Source organism: Pinus tabuliformis, chromosome 6 (genome assembly GCF_031772625.1).
Source record: "Pinus tabuliformis cultivar Carrire ecotype Pingquan chromosome 6, CPIR1, whole genome shotgun sequence".
NCBI lineage: Eukaryota > Viridiplantae > Streptophyta > Pinopsida > Pinales > Pinaceae > Pinus > Pinus tabuliformis.
The window spans coordinates 792,475,494-792,492,782 of record NC_142292.1 but is presented as its reverse complement, the minus strand read 5'-3'; positions in this window follow the sequence as shown (position 1 = coordinate 792,492,782).

Sequence of the window (17,289 nt, the reverse complement as noted above, 5' to 3'; positions counted from 1 at the left end):
TAGAATGTAAACACTTCCTGAATAGTAGATCTGATGATCAATCCTCGCTTGATATCCTGTAAAAATCTCTTCTACAAATCAAGCAGCTCTGATACCATGTAGAAATATTTTTTCTACAAATCATCTAGCTCTGATACCATGTCGAAATTTTGAATAATTTAACACATATTCAACAGAGATTATCCTGATCATGTACTATTGCGGAATACATACACAATACATAAGCTCCTCTACGTTGATCATCAATATAGCAGCATCAATAACAATAAAACATCAAGAGCATTCACACATTAACACAGTATGTAACCCGGGGAAAGCATCTCGCTAAAAACCCCACACTATCTGTATATTAATGATTGAGACCATGTAACATTACGAAGTACAATGCTTATCACAAGCAATCCAGTACCAGCTCCACCTGTTACACACAATACAGCTAAGATCTGATCTCCAAATCTATTCCACTGCTTGCCTGCCTCCACTGCTCAATACCTGCTCAAGAATTGATGAGAATGGCTTACCAAACTCGTATTTGACCTGCAAATAATCACTCACACTATGTTGGACGTGAGCACAAGCTACAAACTGGGAAAATACATGAGCAAACTCATTGGCATACTCAATCCCTTGATTGTGCAAGTTCTGATGCACAACTATAGTCACAACTGATAGCAATCTGATTCTCTAACACCTGTCCCTGCTGAACTGAACATGCACTGACATGAAACTGAGTTAACTGATGTATTCTATAGTTGTATTATGAGTTAATAATTAGTTTAACAACTCATCATTAGTCTATTTGCAGTTAGACTAACTACAACTAGTTTAACCAAGTCAAACTGAACACAACTCCATCAACTCCACAATCAACTCCACAATCAACTCCACCAAACTCAACTGATTGAGTTCTAACTGAAGTCATGCATGCAACAACTCAACTGACTCATAAGAAAAGCGTACTTCCTTCTGACAGCTGCATGGGCCACATCTGTAGCTCAAACTGAAGTGCTCCAAGAGAATAAGATCAAGTTTATAGTCCAAATATTATTATGAGACAATAATATTTGACTTTTCTATTTTTGACAGCGAGTCTAAAAATAGACTTTGATCACCCACACTATGATCACCCACACTGTGGTCACCCACACTGTGATAAAAAATAGAACTTGCACCATAATTTGCCTGCGGGCTCACTTAGTGAAGGCGACTCTTTTCACTAAGCTCCATCATCATGTTGCAATCTCAACACTACTTATCGGCGTATGTAATGGATGTGATCTGTTATGTTTCCAAGTTTCCTTTGATGGGTTGGAAATGGATGACTCAAGACCCCTTACCCATTCATATCTATCATAAAGAATTGTGGGACTCTAAGTTCACTCCATATTTCTACAAGATTTGTCATGGAATCATGTTGCCCATGTTCAAAGTGTTATATGATAAAGATGCTCCAAGATTTTCTCCTGAAGCAGAGGTAGATATACTCCTTGTCGTGAGATGGTTCAGAGAAGAACTGTTTACATATGTCAGGGTATTCGGAAGTCTCGCTTCCCCTCACGTCTTACCTTTATATGTTCCTGATAAACTCATGGCACAAGAAATTGCTTATCAAACCTGCGAAGAAGGAGGTTTAACTAAAGATTTGAAAGACAAAAAGAAGGCTATTTGGCCACAATTTCCTGTGGCCTGTGGGGCCTTTTCACTATTTGATGTAGGCCATGCATTCAAAGAAGTAAACAACATAACATGTCTACAATTGTTCAAATTTCCGGGAAGACCGTTCGACCCTTATGATATTGCTAAGAATTTCACTACTGCACTCAAAATAAAGGTGTTTTCTGGAGAAGATGATCTTTTTGATGACATATTCCAACAGAAAAGCACACTTGAAGAAATTATGCATTCGGCCCAAATGTGATTCCCTCCAGCAGAATTTCAAGAGTTCAAGATATACAGGGAAAGGAGGTTAGCTAGTATCCCCTTGGAAAAACTACGCTTGGAACCCGTAAGGGAACCAACTCCGAGTATCAGTCTCAGTAGAAGTTCAGGCACAGACAGATCTAAATCTAAGTCCGGGAAAGAAACATCTGAACATTCTAAAAGATCCGAAAGTGACCATGATAAAAGCGAAGGGTCAGTAAAGGATACTGCCCAGTCAAAAGAACTTCCACAGCAACAGGTTTTGACCTCTTCACAGCTAGATCCTCCCCCTCTCATCATCCAGCCACCATCAGTCAGAACCGAGCTAGACAAAGAATGGGAGACATTCAACGATATAATCAATATTGAGGGACAAAGCACAAAGACACCTGTGAGTGATGTACAGGGAACAAAAGGTATGGTCACAGGAACAATTAGCAATGTCTCAAACATGGAACATATTTCCATTACCCCATCCTTTGAACTTATGCTCAAAATAGAGGAAATTCCTTCTCTTGATGTATTTTATAGTCCACAACACAAGGCAGTAGTGAGAAAAGAAGAAGAAGAAGAAGAAAATTGGAAGACATGCTCTCTCATGATGCAGAGAAATTAGACCTCCTATGGCAAGATCCTACCATTGATCCCACTGAAAATCTCACCAAATTGTCTCAGATCGCAGGAGCATATGCCTCTGCAACCATTGATAAAGTATCTGAGGTACAACAAGTACTGAAAGAGAAGGAAGATCAAATACAGGTTTTGCAGCAACAGCTGCAACAAGCCAATACCAACAACGAAGCACAAAAACAGCTTGAAAGATTACAACAAGACTTCCAACAAATGCAGATAGGCTACCAGAGTAGTTTGTTTGAAAGAGAAAAACAGTTACAGGATAATCCTAAACTCACATAATTCATTACAAAATCCATTTCCTTAAATGATCAACTACTGCAGCAACATGAAGCATTGTGCCAAAAAAATATCACAGTGGAACTCTTATTGCGAAATAAGCGATAAAATCACTAATCAAGTCGTGGACTCACGACATGATTATGATTTAATTGATAAATGAGTTACTGAATATTTGGCTTGGCAAGAAACAAAGGAGGGGAAAAGAGCACACACACCAATAATCAATGACAATCACAAAGAAATGCTCTTTAACAAATGGGACACACAAATCAGGAAAGCAGAGCAAGCAGCAGAAGAAGCAGCCACAACAACAAACAATGTTATTGACTGCATAAATGAAAATTTGCACAGGGAAAATATGATATCAGAAACCACTCTAGGGTATCTACCAAAAGTACAGCAACTGCAAACAGGCTGGAGACAGAAGGTTCAAGGAAAGGCAGAATCAATCAAAAGATTAACTAAGTTGAATTGGGATTCTTATTGGGCATACTTGGTAAAACTACACAGCCAATGCATGACTCTCAAGTGTATCATCAATTCTGTCGAGAAGATGGCGTCAACTCTTGCCGACTCCGTTTTCGCAGCACAGCTAAAATCAGAAGTCGGCTAGTCGACTCTTCCCAAACAAATGCTGAACGCGTGCGATTTCACGGAGCAGATACATGAATAGTTGGTTAGTATTTTTAATTTTAGATTCAATATTAGTATTAATTTTGCTTTATTTTTTCTAAAATGAGGACGGTCATTTAAACCGTATCCTACATTTTTGTAATAAGTTATTTTTAGATTTATTTAGTAGTATTTAAACCCTTCTCATGCATTTAGAGAAGGGTCCTGAAATTTGTCAAAAACTTATCCCCAGAGCATGCACTTTTGTACCCTTTGAGGAGGTTTTGATGAATGAATGAAACAGGATTTATTGATATCTGCTTTTAATATCTACTACTGATGTTGCACTTCTGTACTCTTAGTGGATGTTGGATTAAGGAGAGATAGATCATTATCGCTTGAAGCGCATGAGTAGGACTAGTTACAAATGGTACTTTTATCTCTTAACTATTTCTGTCTTTGTGTTAAAGTGATATTTATGTTTAGTTGTTTATATATTGATGCGTGAATGCTTGAGTTATCATTTGGCACTTTTGTACGGTGATAACTATTTATTTATGCTTTAATATATGAGTAGCTTATTATGCGATATGTTTTTCACAACTGTTTCATCTAACTTTTTATATGAAGTGGTTCATCTTTATTGAATTCTTTTCTCATAACAATTGAATGATCTTTATTACCAATTGCTATTTGAAATCATTTTAGATCGCATAACGAAAGGATTACACCCCGGGTTAGTGTAGAATTAGATGTTTCTGTTTATTAGAATACAATTGCATGTTATTAGATTAGAGTTAGAGTAAAGGCATTCCATTTAGAAATTGTTGGAAAAGAAATATCAATTCTCCACACACACACACATAAATTGGGAAACTGGTCCCATATCCCCAGTCGGACCCACTATACCAAACGGAAAAGGAGCTGCTAACCAAGGTCCGGACTGGGTGGGTATCCCCCTTGTTGTAGACCTGATTTTCGGGGCTTCAACAAGTCCCTCCATGTAAAACACTTTTTGACTGCCCTGTAAGTCTTCAGGAATCCTAGATGCCTTGCTAACAGTGAATCATGTTCTGTCTTTAGGATCTTCTCCTGAAGTTGAGAACTAGGAACCAGATAAATCTGGTTCTTGTAGTAAATGATATTATCCATGACCCTGCACCTGTCATCTCGAAAGGCTGTATCCTGTGCAACATCCATGAGAGAGAGTGTTGGTGGTCTCTTAGAAAGTGCATCAACCACCACATTATGCTTCCCCCAGACATACTCAATCTCAAAATCATAGTCCTGGATCTTACTGATCCACTTCTACTACTTGCCATTAAGTCCCTTCTACTCTAAGAAGAATTGTAGACTGTTGTGACCAGTATTCACCTTGAACTGATTCCCTACCAGATATTGCCTGAACTTGGCCAATTCGTGCATGATGGCCAACATCTCCTTTCACAGATGGAGTACAACCTCTCATAATCCCAGAGTCTTCGACTCTCATAAGTTATAGGGTGTGTCACACGGAATCTGTCAAGGGTGCGGACACGACTGACCTTCCTAGAAGTCTAAGACATTCTAATGACAAACAAGACAAAATGGAGTGATCTTTCTCTAAATACACCTTTTACAACATGAAAACTACAAGTGTTTAGGCTTACCTTATTCCAAAACGCTGTTGTTGAAGTCCGTTCTTGACGATCCGGATGAGCTCCTCCTTCAAGTCAATTCCTGCAACCACAAACAATCAAACAATTACCAAGCACTTGCATTTCATATAATAAAACATATATTCAACATGCAGACCAAGGAACACATGAAATAACTCATTAACACAAGCTATTGAGAAAAATAAACCAGTTTGTATTAATAACGAAACAAAGAAACTCTTACAACCTGGCCTTGGTGTTGTGCAAGTTCCTCCCAGGGTCCATCAAGGGTTTTCCTCTACTTTGACAAAGCTCACCCTCTCCCAAGTAGAATCAAGTGAAGACAATCTCTCCTCACAAAGGCTCTAATGGAAGACCTAAATCCTGCAGCATTTACCCAAAGAAAATGTATAGCTCCAACCTCCTCTCCTTCTGGCTCAATGCCTTTATTTATAGTGCTGTAAAGAGGTTATTCAGGTCCACTATCAATGGGATCATCCCCCTCTATGGGTGGGATAGCTCCCTTATTGATGGGATAAGTTCCCCCTTAATAGAGATACATGAACCAACTGGAGGCGCATCCATTTCATCAAACCGACCTCTAGAATGTTCTAGAAGTAACCACAAGTAACTTTTTCAAGATAAAACTCGCGCATTTTGCCTTTTACAGAGGGACGCACCTGTCCCTTAACATACAGAGCGTCCATGGACGCAGATTTTGTGAACATGGTCAGCGTCCCCGCAGGTAAGGCTAGAGAGAACCTGCGACCCCAGAGATAAACATAGTTTTTACAAGACTTTCTCTCTTCTTTGAGTTTGAGATGGATAACAGAGGCATGAGACTTGCCTAAGAGGGTAGCATGACTGTTGATTTGAGCCATACTAACTGTAAGTAGTCAAGGTGACATTTTTTAGTGTAACAGATTGCCCCCTAAAGTGCGAAGCCTGGAATAGAATAGGGTTTTGTAATTCTAGGAAGGGTGAAGCGCTTTATCATTTCAAGGATTGCCTTGTGGATGGCCTGGTTGGAACCTGCAATTTTCAACACAAAATACATGGATAAGATTATATCATCACTGAGGTAGGCATTCCCATACTCAGATTCAAAACTTTAACTAATGGACTAACTATTCTGATACAGGAATGATCTTGCAGTACATCATTTTTATAGACTTTTGTAGACACAGTATGGACGCAGCCATCTGTTTATGATTAGTCTACATAGATAATGAATACAAAACTCCTCGCAGCCTGGATGGTAGAAACTAGATCCAGGGTCTTCACTTCTACTTCCCGAATTGGTACGATTCTAGCCATGTGATTAAATGATTCGATGTCGAACATGGTAGAAACCACTTGATTACCAGTCAATGATGTAAACTGTTAACAAGCGTGAGAGAAACCACCAGTAATGTCAATGGTTCTCAAAGTACCAAGCACAACCCGTGAAATGTGAATAGATGTTTTGATGTCGAACACTTCACGGAATCCTCTGATCGAAAGTCAATGATGTAAACTGACGTCAAAGGCGAGAAACCTGCCATTGATGCATGCAGACTTCAAGGTACTGTCGATTCCTAAGTCATCTTTCTAGATAATGTGTCGATGTCGATAGAAAGCGACCCGTTGCAGGCAAGCCCGCAACACGAAATCATTGTTCAAGTTGAAGAAATGTTGCTGTAAGGACTGACTCAGGGATGGTCAAATGGATGACAAGTATTTTGCAGATGAAAGTTTTTGCTTGCAGACCTCTTGAACACATAACGACACAACAGATGGCTTGGTGACGAATAACTCAAAGTTACCCCTGGAACCCGGTTAAAGACTTTCAAAGTGATTTGGTCAACTGTGAGGTAAAAGATTTCCCAACCCAGGTGAATGAAAAGTGTCGTGTTCAAGAGCGGTAATAAAGTTTCTTCTGAGACAAAAGGTGACAAATAGGTTCATTCTTCTCTTTTTTCCCCCACCATTTCTGGCAAGTACCTCTTTATTTTTAACAAGCTTGAGGAGGATAACATATGCTTGATTATAAGCTCATCCTTCGGACGAGTCCAACCTAGTTTAAATTCGAACCCTAGGAAGGAGTGGTTCGTTCCTGTTTGTAATTGAACAGGTCCTCTACTGTAAAAGTTTAACGAGCCCAGTATAGGAGAAACTCGGCGTTTTTCAATTTTAGAGAGTCTGAAAAAACTAAAGGAGACTCCACGTTGAACTTTTTCGTATATTTGTGTCCCTCAAGCCCGAAAAAGTATAAAATAATACCTGGGGGAACCGCTTGATCTTGCGACCAAGGAGTACTTTCATAATAGTGTCGTTAACCTGAAAAGTAAAAAGCGATCAAGGACACGTCGTTTTATTTCCTTATCGAGTTCGAAACGACAAAAACCCGGCAATCTTTTCCTGATTTTGCGGTCAGAAAAGAGCTAAAAGGGGACCGTCTTTTAATTCCGTTTTAACGAGTGAAAAAGAAACACTCGGCGATCTTTTCATGTTTTAGGAGTCAGAAAAGGGCTTAAAAGATGACTCTGAAATTTTGTTTGTGAAAAATTACAATTTCCCTCGAAATCCCTTTGTCCTGCACAAAAGCGACACATTACTCATACCTGTTTAAAATAGGCAAAAATACATTCAAAAACATCTTTTCATGGTAAAAAATGAACTAATTCATCCAAAAAACCTATAAAAAGACCTTTTACCATGTCATTTTTACCGTTTCACTGTTGAGGTTGAAAAAGGAGCTTTTGACAAGAAACTTCCCGTGGTCGCTGCGGAAAATCTGACCGTTGGAATCGAACGCCGTCTCATCCAGGTATTTTACACATCCTACTCTGCATTTCTATCCGTTTAGAATCAATTTTTAGGTTTTAGTTTCATTTTTTGGGGGGGTTTTGGTTTTGGAATGCGCCTCTCGGCGGACGCAGGTGCCCTTCGGGTGACCTGCGTCCCCCGACTTTTTCTCATACGGGAAAACGGTCGGAAGACGCAGCCCGCCTTCAGGCCAGCTGCGTCCGGGCGCCCTGTGCTACAAAGCCGGGGTGCGTCCTCCGAGAAACGCGCATTTCAAAACCCCAACTCTCTCAAAAAACCACCAAAAATTCCCAAATTAATTTCTAATTGCTATTTTTGATATGCAGGGCATTAATCATGTTAGACTGGAGAGAAAGAGAGCATGTAGAGGAAGATGAAGCTGCAATAAATCATCAACCTTCCCTGGATGCCCTAAGAGCATGCGGATTATACAAATATTGGACCATACCGGGCATGAGGGGCCAGGTAAGATTCTTGGAATGGCTGGTTGAGCGATGGAACGTACAAGAACAATGCTTTTACATAGGAGGGCACCAGCTCGAGATAGAGCCCTCGGATGTATACTTTCTCACTGGCTTGCCAAACAGAGGTGAGCAACTCAGTCTTGCGGGGACTAGGCCGGGTGGCCAATCCCTTGATAGTCTCCGCGAGAATTGGTGCACACCTGGGGCTCACCATTCAAAAGGCATAGAGATAAAACACATCACTCTGCCGGAACTCAAAGTCATAGCGTTCACGGTTACCAGAATTTGCGGCGCGGCCGCTTTACACATTGCTTCCGGATCCCAAATGCGGATGGCAATTGACTGTTACCAAGGCACCATTTTCAACTGGTGTGAAGCTGTGTCGGCTCATATGAAGAGCCAACTGACCAAGGCAAAGAACGGACGACTAAAGACTTTTGGATATGGGCCTATAGTCGTGAGCTTTGCCTTGGAGAGAATTCCAATGCTGATCCCTCAGCAACTCACTGTTGATATCTTGGGTCCCCAGCAGCCAAAGCTGATACGATGGGTTGCGGTGATGGCCCGGCATCCTGACGAGGGCGCGACAGTAGTTCGATTCTCAGATAGTTATTTTGACTGGTTAGAGGGCCAGCTTTTTGTGATACAGGACTTTCCGTATGCCGGAATGGATTTCAGAGGTGATCCGGACATGGTTCTTCCACAGGGAGAACAATGGGACGACAGAGGTACTTTTTATTTTCACAAGTTTTCTAGTTATGTATTTTTTGTATTTTTTATATATATCGTCTCAAAACTAATAGTAAATCTTTCAAAATGCAGATGTTGGTCCACAGCGTCCAGCCAACCTCCGGCCTTATGATAGACTACATCCAGCTGCACCGGTACCGGCCCCACAGGATGCGACAGCAGAAGTACTAGCTGAGTTGGAGCATGATCTAGAGCGTCTCACGGCAGATATACCTGAGACTACTATGGACGACATTCCTATCAGGCTTCAGCGCTTCGTAGTCGCGGTCCCTGGACCGTTTAGGAGATTTTTGCGTAAGGTAGCCCGCGCAGTGGTGTCGTACAGAGAGCACCACCAGTGATTGACTAGTCACTTTTGTAGTCACATGTGACATTTTTGACTTTTTGTACTATCATTTTGCCGATCATAAGGTGTTTTAAACCTATGATCGAAGACGATGTATATATTTTTTGACACACTTCTATCTATATATATCACTATTACCGGCTTATCTTGTTTAACATATGTGATGAAATGTTTTTAAATTTACTTGCATGATTATCGTAAATGTCTGTCCAACATTCGAGAAGCAATTGCATCTGCTAATGTATTCAAAGACCTTGGAATATGTTGATATTCAATGTAATCAAATTCACGTTCCAAGAGACGCACTCTCAAAAACAACCTTAATAACACAGGATTTCTAATGGCATAAACTCTATTAAGCTGTAATACAACAAGTTCAGAATCTAACCTCACTATCAAACGTCGAATTCCAAATGAAATAGATTCGGATAATAATTCAACCACTGCACTGTATTCTGCAATGTTATTCGTTGTTTGACCGAGGCTTACCCCATGCATAGAAACTAACTCGTCAGAGGGCGAATAGATAACCCAAGCTGCGGAAGAGATATTCCGTGTATTACGACAAGCACCATCAGCAAATCCAATGTATGTTTGGAGAGGCGTCGACATCTACAATATCAAGAGTAAAACCAAGATAAGCCAGAATAATGACGAAAAACCACACTTGCTAAGCTAAGCACACTGACTAAACTAACACACTTGCTAGCTAGAAAGAAATCTAACCTATCTAAAAATTTCTCCATACCCATCATTTTAAGCATAATACCTCTTTAGGTAAAGTCCATTTCTGGGTTTACCCAAAGAGTCCCCATCAAAATCAACTAACTCATAAGCCCCTTTTGCTAGCTTTCGCTTTACAATGTAGGGCCCATGCCACATGGGAACGAATTTTCCGGCACCTAGCTTATCGTTAGCTTGATCATATAATAGTACTAGGTCTCCTTCCGAAAAACTTCGAGGGGTTACATTTTTATCGTACTGAGCTTTCATTCGTTTCGCGTGAGTCTCGATAGCTAAAGTAGCGTCACGTCGAGTCTCATCTAATTTAGCCAAGTATAATAACCGTTTCTCCTCTTCGGAAGTAGCTGGAAGTAATTCGACAGCCATTTGAAGTGATGGGATTTCGCATTCAATAGGTAACACAGCTTCTAAGCCATAAACTAGCTGGAAAGGGGTGAAACCTGTTGAATTTTTCACTGAAGTTCGATATGCCCATAGCGCCGAAAATAACATGTTATGCCAATTCGTTCGATGGATACCAATGATCCGTCGAATCATGATGACTAGAACTTTGTTGATTGACTCAACCAAACCGTTGGCTTGCGGATAATAAGGAGTAGAGCTATCGTGGCGCAAACCAAGCTGGCTTGTAAGCTCAGTCATCATGACGTTTCGAAAATGGCTCCCATGGTCAGTAATGATTGCTTGTGGGACACCAAACCTAGTTATGATATGATTGAATACGAAAACTGCAGCTGTCTTGCCGCTTGCGTCGAATGTAGGCATCGCCTCGGCCCATTTTGTAAAATAATCAACCGCGAGGATGATATACGCATGCCCCCCGGCCGAGTGAGGGTTACAAGTAATAAAGTCAATGCCCCATTTGGCGAATGGACCAGCGGCAATTATAGGGTGGAGAGGAGCAGGTGGAGCGCGCATCTTTCGATCAAACACTTGACAGTTGTGGCATGTTTCTGACAGCAAGGATACAATCTTTAAACATAGACGGCCAGAAATAGCCAGCGCGCAACACCTTCTGAGCTGTGGCATACCCAGACATATGACCGCCACATGCTCCAGAGTGACAATCATTCAAAACTCTCTCAGCCTCTTCGTGAGTTAAACAACGTCGAAAAACTAAGTCTGCCCCCCGGCGATAAAGTGTATCTCCAATAATTCTGTATTGCTGGGATCGAAACCGAATTTTTCGACGGTCTTCCTTGGAAGCTTCAGGCCGAAAGGTTTGGGTTTGGAGATAGATGATTATATCCCCATACCACGGATCTAAAGTGCTAATAAGAAACAAAGATTCGTCCACAATGGACTCCTCTGCCACAGTCTCTGTGTCAGCACTCGGGAAATCACACATCAATTCCGCAAAAACTAAAGATTTCTTAGACTTGGACTTCTCGAACTCCAAGTCGAACTCTTGCAGGATAACAATCCATTTAGAGTACTTGCCCCCTAGCAGTTGTTTTGTCAAAATATAAATCATAGGGTTGCAATCCGAAATAACTGTAGTTTTGCGGAGAAGAATGTAGTGACGAAAACGCTGGACAGCTTGAACGGCTGCCAGGGCCAATTTCTCCACATGCGAATATTTTAACTCAGTGGGATTTAAGGTTCTACTAAGATAATATATCACATGCTCTGCTTTGAATTCATCTTCTTGAACTAACACCATTCCAATGGTGGAATGCGAAGCTGCGAGGTATAAGAAGTAGTCCTGGTTGTAGTTGGGAGGATGCAATAACGGTGCATGGGTCAACGCGTGTTTCAGTGCATCAAAAGATTGTTGGGCAATCTCGTCCCAAAAGAATTGTGCGTTCTGTTTCAACAACCGTGTAAAACCTTTAGTGACCTCGGCGTAGTTTGGGATGAATCGGCGTAAAAAGTTCGCTTTCCCTTGCAAACTTTGGAGTTGGCGCAAACTCGAAGGAGGAGGCAATTTGATGATAGCCTCGACTTTCGAGGGATCGACGCGAATGCCGGCTTTTGAAACAACAAATCCCAGCAATCGACCTGTTTCTATACAGAAAACACACTTGTGGGGATTCAACCGAATTCGATAATGCCTACACCTCATAAAGATTGCTCGTAGGTGGACAAGGTGATCAGCTCGTTGTAAAGAATGAGCAGGCAAATCATCGAGATAGGGTTGCACAATGTGCTTGATGTCATGAAATGCATAAGACATCGCCCGTTGAAAAGTGGCCCCGGCATTCTTAAGTCCAAAAGGTAATTTGCAATAAGCAAATGTCCCCCATGGACAAATGAATGCCGTTTTTGGTTGATCGGCAGGTAGAATATTGATTTGATTATAGCCTGAGAAACCATCCATGAAGGAAAACATCTCACTTCCGGCACAATCATCAATAATTTGATCGATATAAGGCGTAGGATAGTTGTCTTTTGGACAAGCTCGATTGATATCCCTATAGTCGATACAGATTCTTATTGTTCCTTGTTTTTTATTGACGGGAACAATATTCGATACCCAATCCGTTAACGGGATCGGATAAATGAAACCTGCTTTCAACAGCTTTTCGACTTCTGCTTTAATCGCAGCCGCTTTTCGAGGGTGAATCTGACGCAACCGTTGCCGAATGGGTTTAGCATCCGGGTAGGTTTTGATTTCATGAACAACAATGGCAGGATCAATTCCCGGCATTTCCTCGTAAGACCAGGCAAACACGTCGCGGAATTCTTGGAATAGGGCCTTGTAAGTTTGGATTTCTTCTTCAGTACATGCGGCACCTATATGAATGTTCTCCTCGATTCCGGGCTTCACTGAAATATCAATGGGAATAGTACGAGAAATATTCCCTAAATTCAGCTCTGAATCAGAATGTTTCGTTGGATCCTGAGCGTCTTTGACATATTCAGCGGTAAAGATAGATGAAAAATCATTTTCAAATGCATCATCCTTAGGTAAAAACGAAGATCTGTGATGGAGATCTTCCCATGGTAGATCATCTACACTTAGGATTTCGCGAAGTTGTTCGTCAGATGACACTTCTTCGGGAAACGTTATCCGTTCTAAGGGTGAGGTGAAAAGTGACTCTTCACTGACCACATTCATTTGGTCGGTTGAATGAAAGTCGGTAAAAGACATAAGAGCTTCATAAGCAATCTCATACGGACTCAACGGCATAACATCACCGAGTGAGTCTAGCTCAGAGTCAGAGGGAACATACCAAGGATCATCATAAATAATGTTTTCTGACGTGATCATATGAATTGTTGCAAACGAAGGGTCTGCATTGAGTGGAGGGAGAGGAAAAGTTCCCAGTAAACCGGAATCCTTAACTAAACCTACACCAATGTCCCTATAAGGGATTGTCGTTTTACCAACATGCTGGATAGTTTCTAAAGAGGTTGGGTCGGATGAAAAGTATGTCAGCTGATCAATAGTCACGATCTTACCGTTATGTGGAAACTTAATGACTCTGAAGACCGATGAAACGACCGCTGTCATAGCATATGACCAACTTCGACCCAAAAGAAGGTTGTAGTCTAGAGGGGCATCAACCACTTCCACATCCAGACTAACGGTTTTACCTTCGACCCCTATAGGCAATTCTTGTAGAATACCAAACGGACGGAACCCACGGCCATCAAAGGCCTTAAGGATGGTGGGGGATTGGTTCAACGAAGGAGAACCAAGCGATCTCCAACATTGAATCGACATAATACACGTAGAAGCTCCCTCATCAATCACAGTCCGATGAATAGGCCTGTTTTTGACTATCACTGGAATTTGGAAAGCCATTTGATGGGGGAGACGCGGTGTACTACTTTCTAGATCAAAGATCATTAGGTTCGGGTCCTGAACATCGACAGCTCCAATAGCCGACAAAAGCAATTTTCGTTGCGCTGGACATGATTGCAGCACTTCGAGTGCCGACATTGCTGAAGGTGAAACAGCTAAGTCTTCAACAATGTTGTAATTCTGGGCTGCTCTCGCATGTGGATTGAAAGCAGACCTTCGAAGTACACCCTTGGCGGGCGGCTTAATCACTAAGTCTGGGTTAGGTTTTTCGATCTGTAGTGGATCGGAACCAGGAGCTGAGGTTGATGGGTTAGAGTGAGAAGATTCTGCTTCCTTACCATCAACAGGAGCCTTACTACCATAATCTTGCGATCGAGTCGCAATCCTGACATGAGACATCATCAAAATGGGTTCTTCACTGGCATTCGAAGAAGAACCTATCATCTTATTCTCCTGCTCTGGAAATGGATTTTTTAACACAGCAGGAGTGGGAGAACCTTTGACTATTTTCACTACCTCGGCCCGATGAGGGCAGTCTCTCGTAAAATGATCTTCTTCACAAATAAGACAAGGATATCGAGGTTTGCGCTTTTCGTCATTGGTTTCCGACTTTTCCGTTTTCTCCTTTGGAGCCTTGTCTGCTTTAGCCTTCTTCTTTCCTTTCTTCTTTCCACCGTTTTTGGATTTGGCCGTAGATGACTCTACAGCGTGAATGTCGGCGGTAAGTTCAGGAGGAGAAGACTCTCCTGTCGGAGAATCAGGCAAAGTGATAATTGGAGTATTGGAGGTCTTGGAAGACTTCTTCTTACTCTTCGTAGTCACGATACCGATCATACCATCAGCGGCATGAGATCCCGAAGGAGCAGCAGCGATTTGGTTTGACTTTGGAAGATCCGGAATTTTCTCGTGTAACGTACCCGACTGAGTGTAAACTAAGTCAAGGTATTGTGCCTGAGCAATGACTTGCTCCTCAGTAACTACTCCGGCCTTAGCTACATCTTCAGTAATTCTTGGTAATAATGATTTGACAAACCATTCAGCTAAGATTTGGTCCGGGATAAAAACTTTCACTAATCTCCTTCGACGTCTCCACTCATGGATGTGATCAGAAATGTACGTGGATGTCGATTGTTTTAGCGAAGTTAATAATTCTGTACCATTATCGTATCTGACTGGTAACTGAAAATGAGTTAAGAACGAGGTAGCTAACTGGCTAAAGTTGTAAAAAGAGGCCCGTGGTAACTCAATGTACCACTTGGCTGCGAGACCAATGAGTGTACGCTGGAAAAGACGTAAGCGGATGGAATCATCTGAGATGGAATTTGATGCACACCAGAGGTGGTAAGTCATCACGTGATTAGACGGATCCTCTCCAGACTTACCTTCGAACTTGGGTATATCGCTGGGCAACTTATTTGGCATTGGCGGCCAGAACGGAAGATATTGAATTGGATCGTTCGTTAGGCGCGTCAAGTCGGGTAAATCTAAAGTCGCAATAAACGGTAACTGCCGGTTAGGATCTCTAAAACTCTGAGTCACAATACCAGCCCCAGGAGGAGGATATCCAGGATAACTAGGAACAGGAGTCGCATTGGGGATATTATATCCTCCTGGAAAACCAGGATTAACCGGACCGTACTGGGGTTGCTGAGGTGGTTGATAAGTGTACCCAGGATACGGTTGATACTGGTAAACCGGTTGTTGGGCAGCTTGCCCAGGTTGATACTGTCCCTGGTACGGAGGTTGAACAAATTGAGGTTGAGTAGTAACAACCGTACTTGTACCAGGTTGGCCTGCAGGCATCTGGACTGTGGTTTGAACCGTGGGTCCAGACAACGGTACAGATGTCTGAGGAGTGGTTACAGGGACAGTAGAAACCGGAGCTGCCGATACTCCAGAAGTAAGCATGGTAGATGAAGCGGTAGTTGCTGCAGCCGTGTGAGGTGGAGTACCAGGTGCAATTGGCGGCTGAGTAACTACAGAAGTTACAGGGGTCTGAACACTTGACTGGACAGGTTGCGGTTGCTGGGGTGGACCAGGAACTGCAGGTTGTCCTGCTTGAGGTACCGACTGTATACTTGGTTGCGACATCTGTTGACCCTGTGACGGATCCCATGTTAACATTCCAGGGTATTGACTCGTAACAGGTTGAGGATACTGAGATCCATAGCCGTATTGAGGATAGGGTTGATAACTGTAAGGTGCAGTCCCATATGATTGCCCTTGAGGTGGTTGATAACCTTGACCAGGGTATTGACCCGTAGGTTGATAACCTTGAGGTAAATACGAATACTGGGGTTGACCTTGACCTTGAGGTTGGTATCCTTGAGGTTGATACCCTTGGGGTTGATACCCTTGGGGTTGCCATCCTTGAGGTTGCCATCCTTGAGGTTGATATTGATACTGAGGTTGACTTTGGGGTACATATTGAGGCTGGGGTTGATACCCTTGGGGTTGATACCCTTGAGGTTGCCCCCCAGTCACGAATGAAGTACCTTGAGGTTGCCCCCCAGGCATTAACGAAGGTTGCCCCCCAGGCGGTAATTGGCCACCTTGAGGTTGGTTAATGGGAGTTGAACCTGACATCATATAAACTTCACCTATACTCAATGGTACATTACCACTGTTTCCAACTAATAACCCATGATCAACAGGTTGAGGAGATGCTCCCGCAAAGGTACCAGAAAGTGATTGATACCCAGTAGGAACAGAAGGACCGCCATGTAAAAATGATTCAGGACTTTGTGAAAACACAGATGACTGACCAGACATATTTACAGGAGAATGAATTCCTCTAGGTGGAACCGGAGTACGAGGTGTAGAAAAACCTACTGAGTTGTCTAAAAAATTGGTTAATGCAAGGTACCAAGATTCACTTCTAGGAGGACTGTAAAAGATGGATTCACGCTCCCTTAGATCAAGGGTAATTAGATCTTCAGAATCAGAAACGCCTATTTCTTCCTCTGGAACAAGTTCTTCTATAGCAATTAATCCAACAGGAAGATTTTCGGTGATAATTCTTTCTATTCTTGGTGAATCAGGAACACTAGGAGTTGGAGTAACAGGTTCTGAAATTTCAGGTTCTTCGCCTGTTTCACTGGCAGATGAAAAACTACCAGCAAGCTCGGAAACTGTAACAGCTTCGGGATTGTAACCTGTTTCTAAACTTTGGTAATCTGGATGGACTACCAAGGAAGATTCTCCTTCTTCAGGTGATCCTACTCTACTGCCACTAGGAGGAGTTACAAGGACCTTTAACCCTTCTAAATTACCTGGGTCGTCTCGAGGAGGGGATCCCCTAAGTCTACGGGATCTTCTCAACAATTCGGCCACAGAAACAAC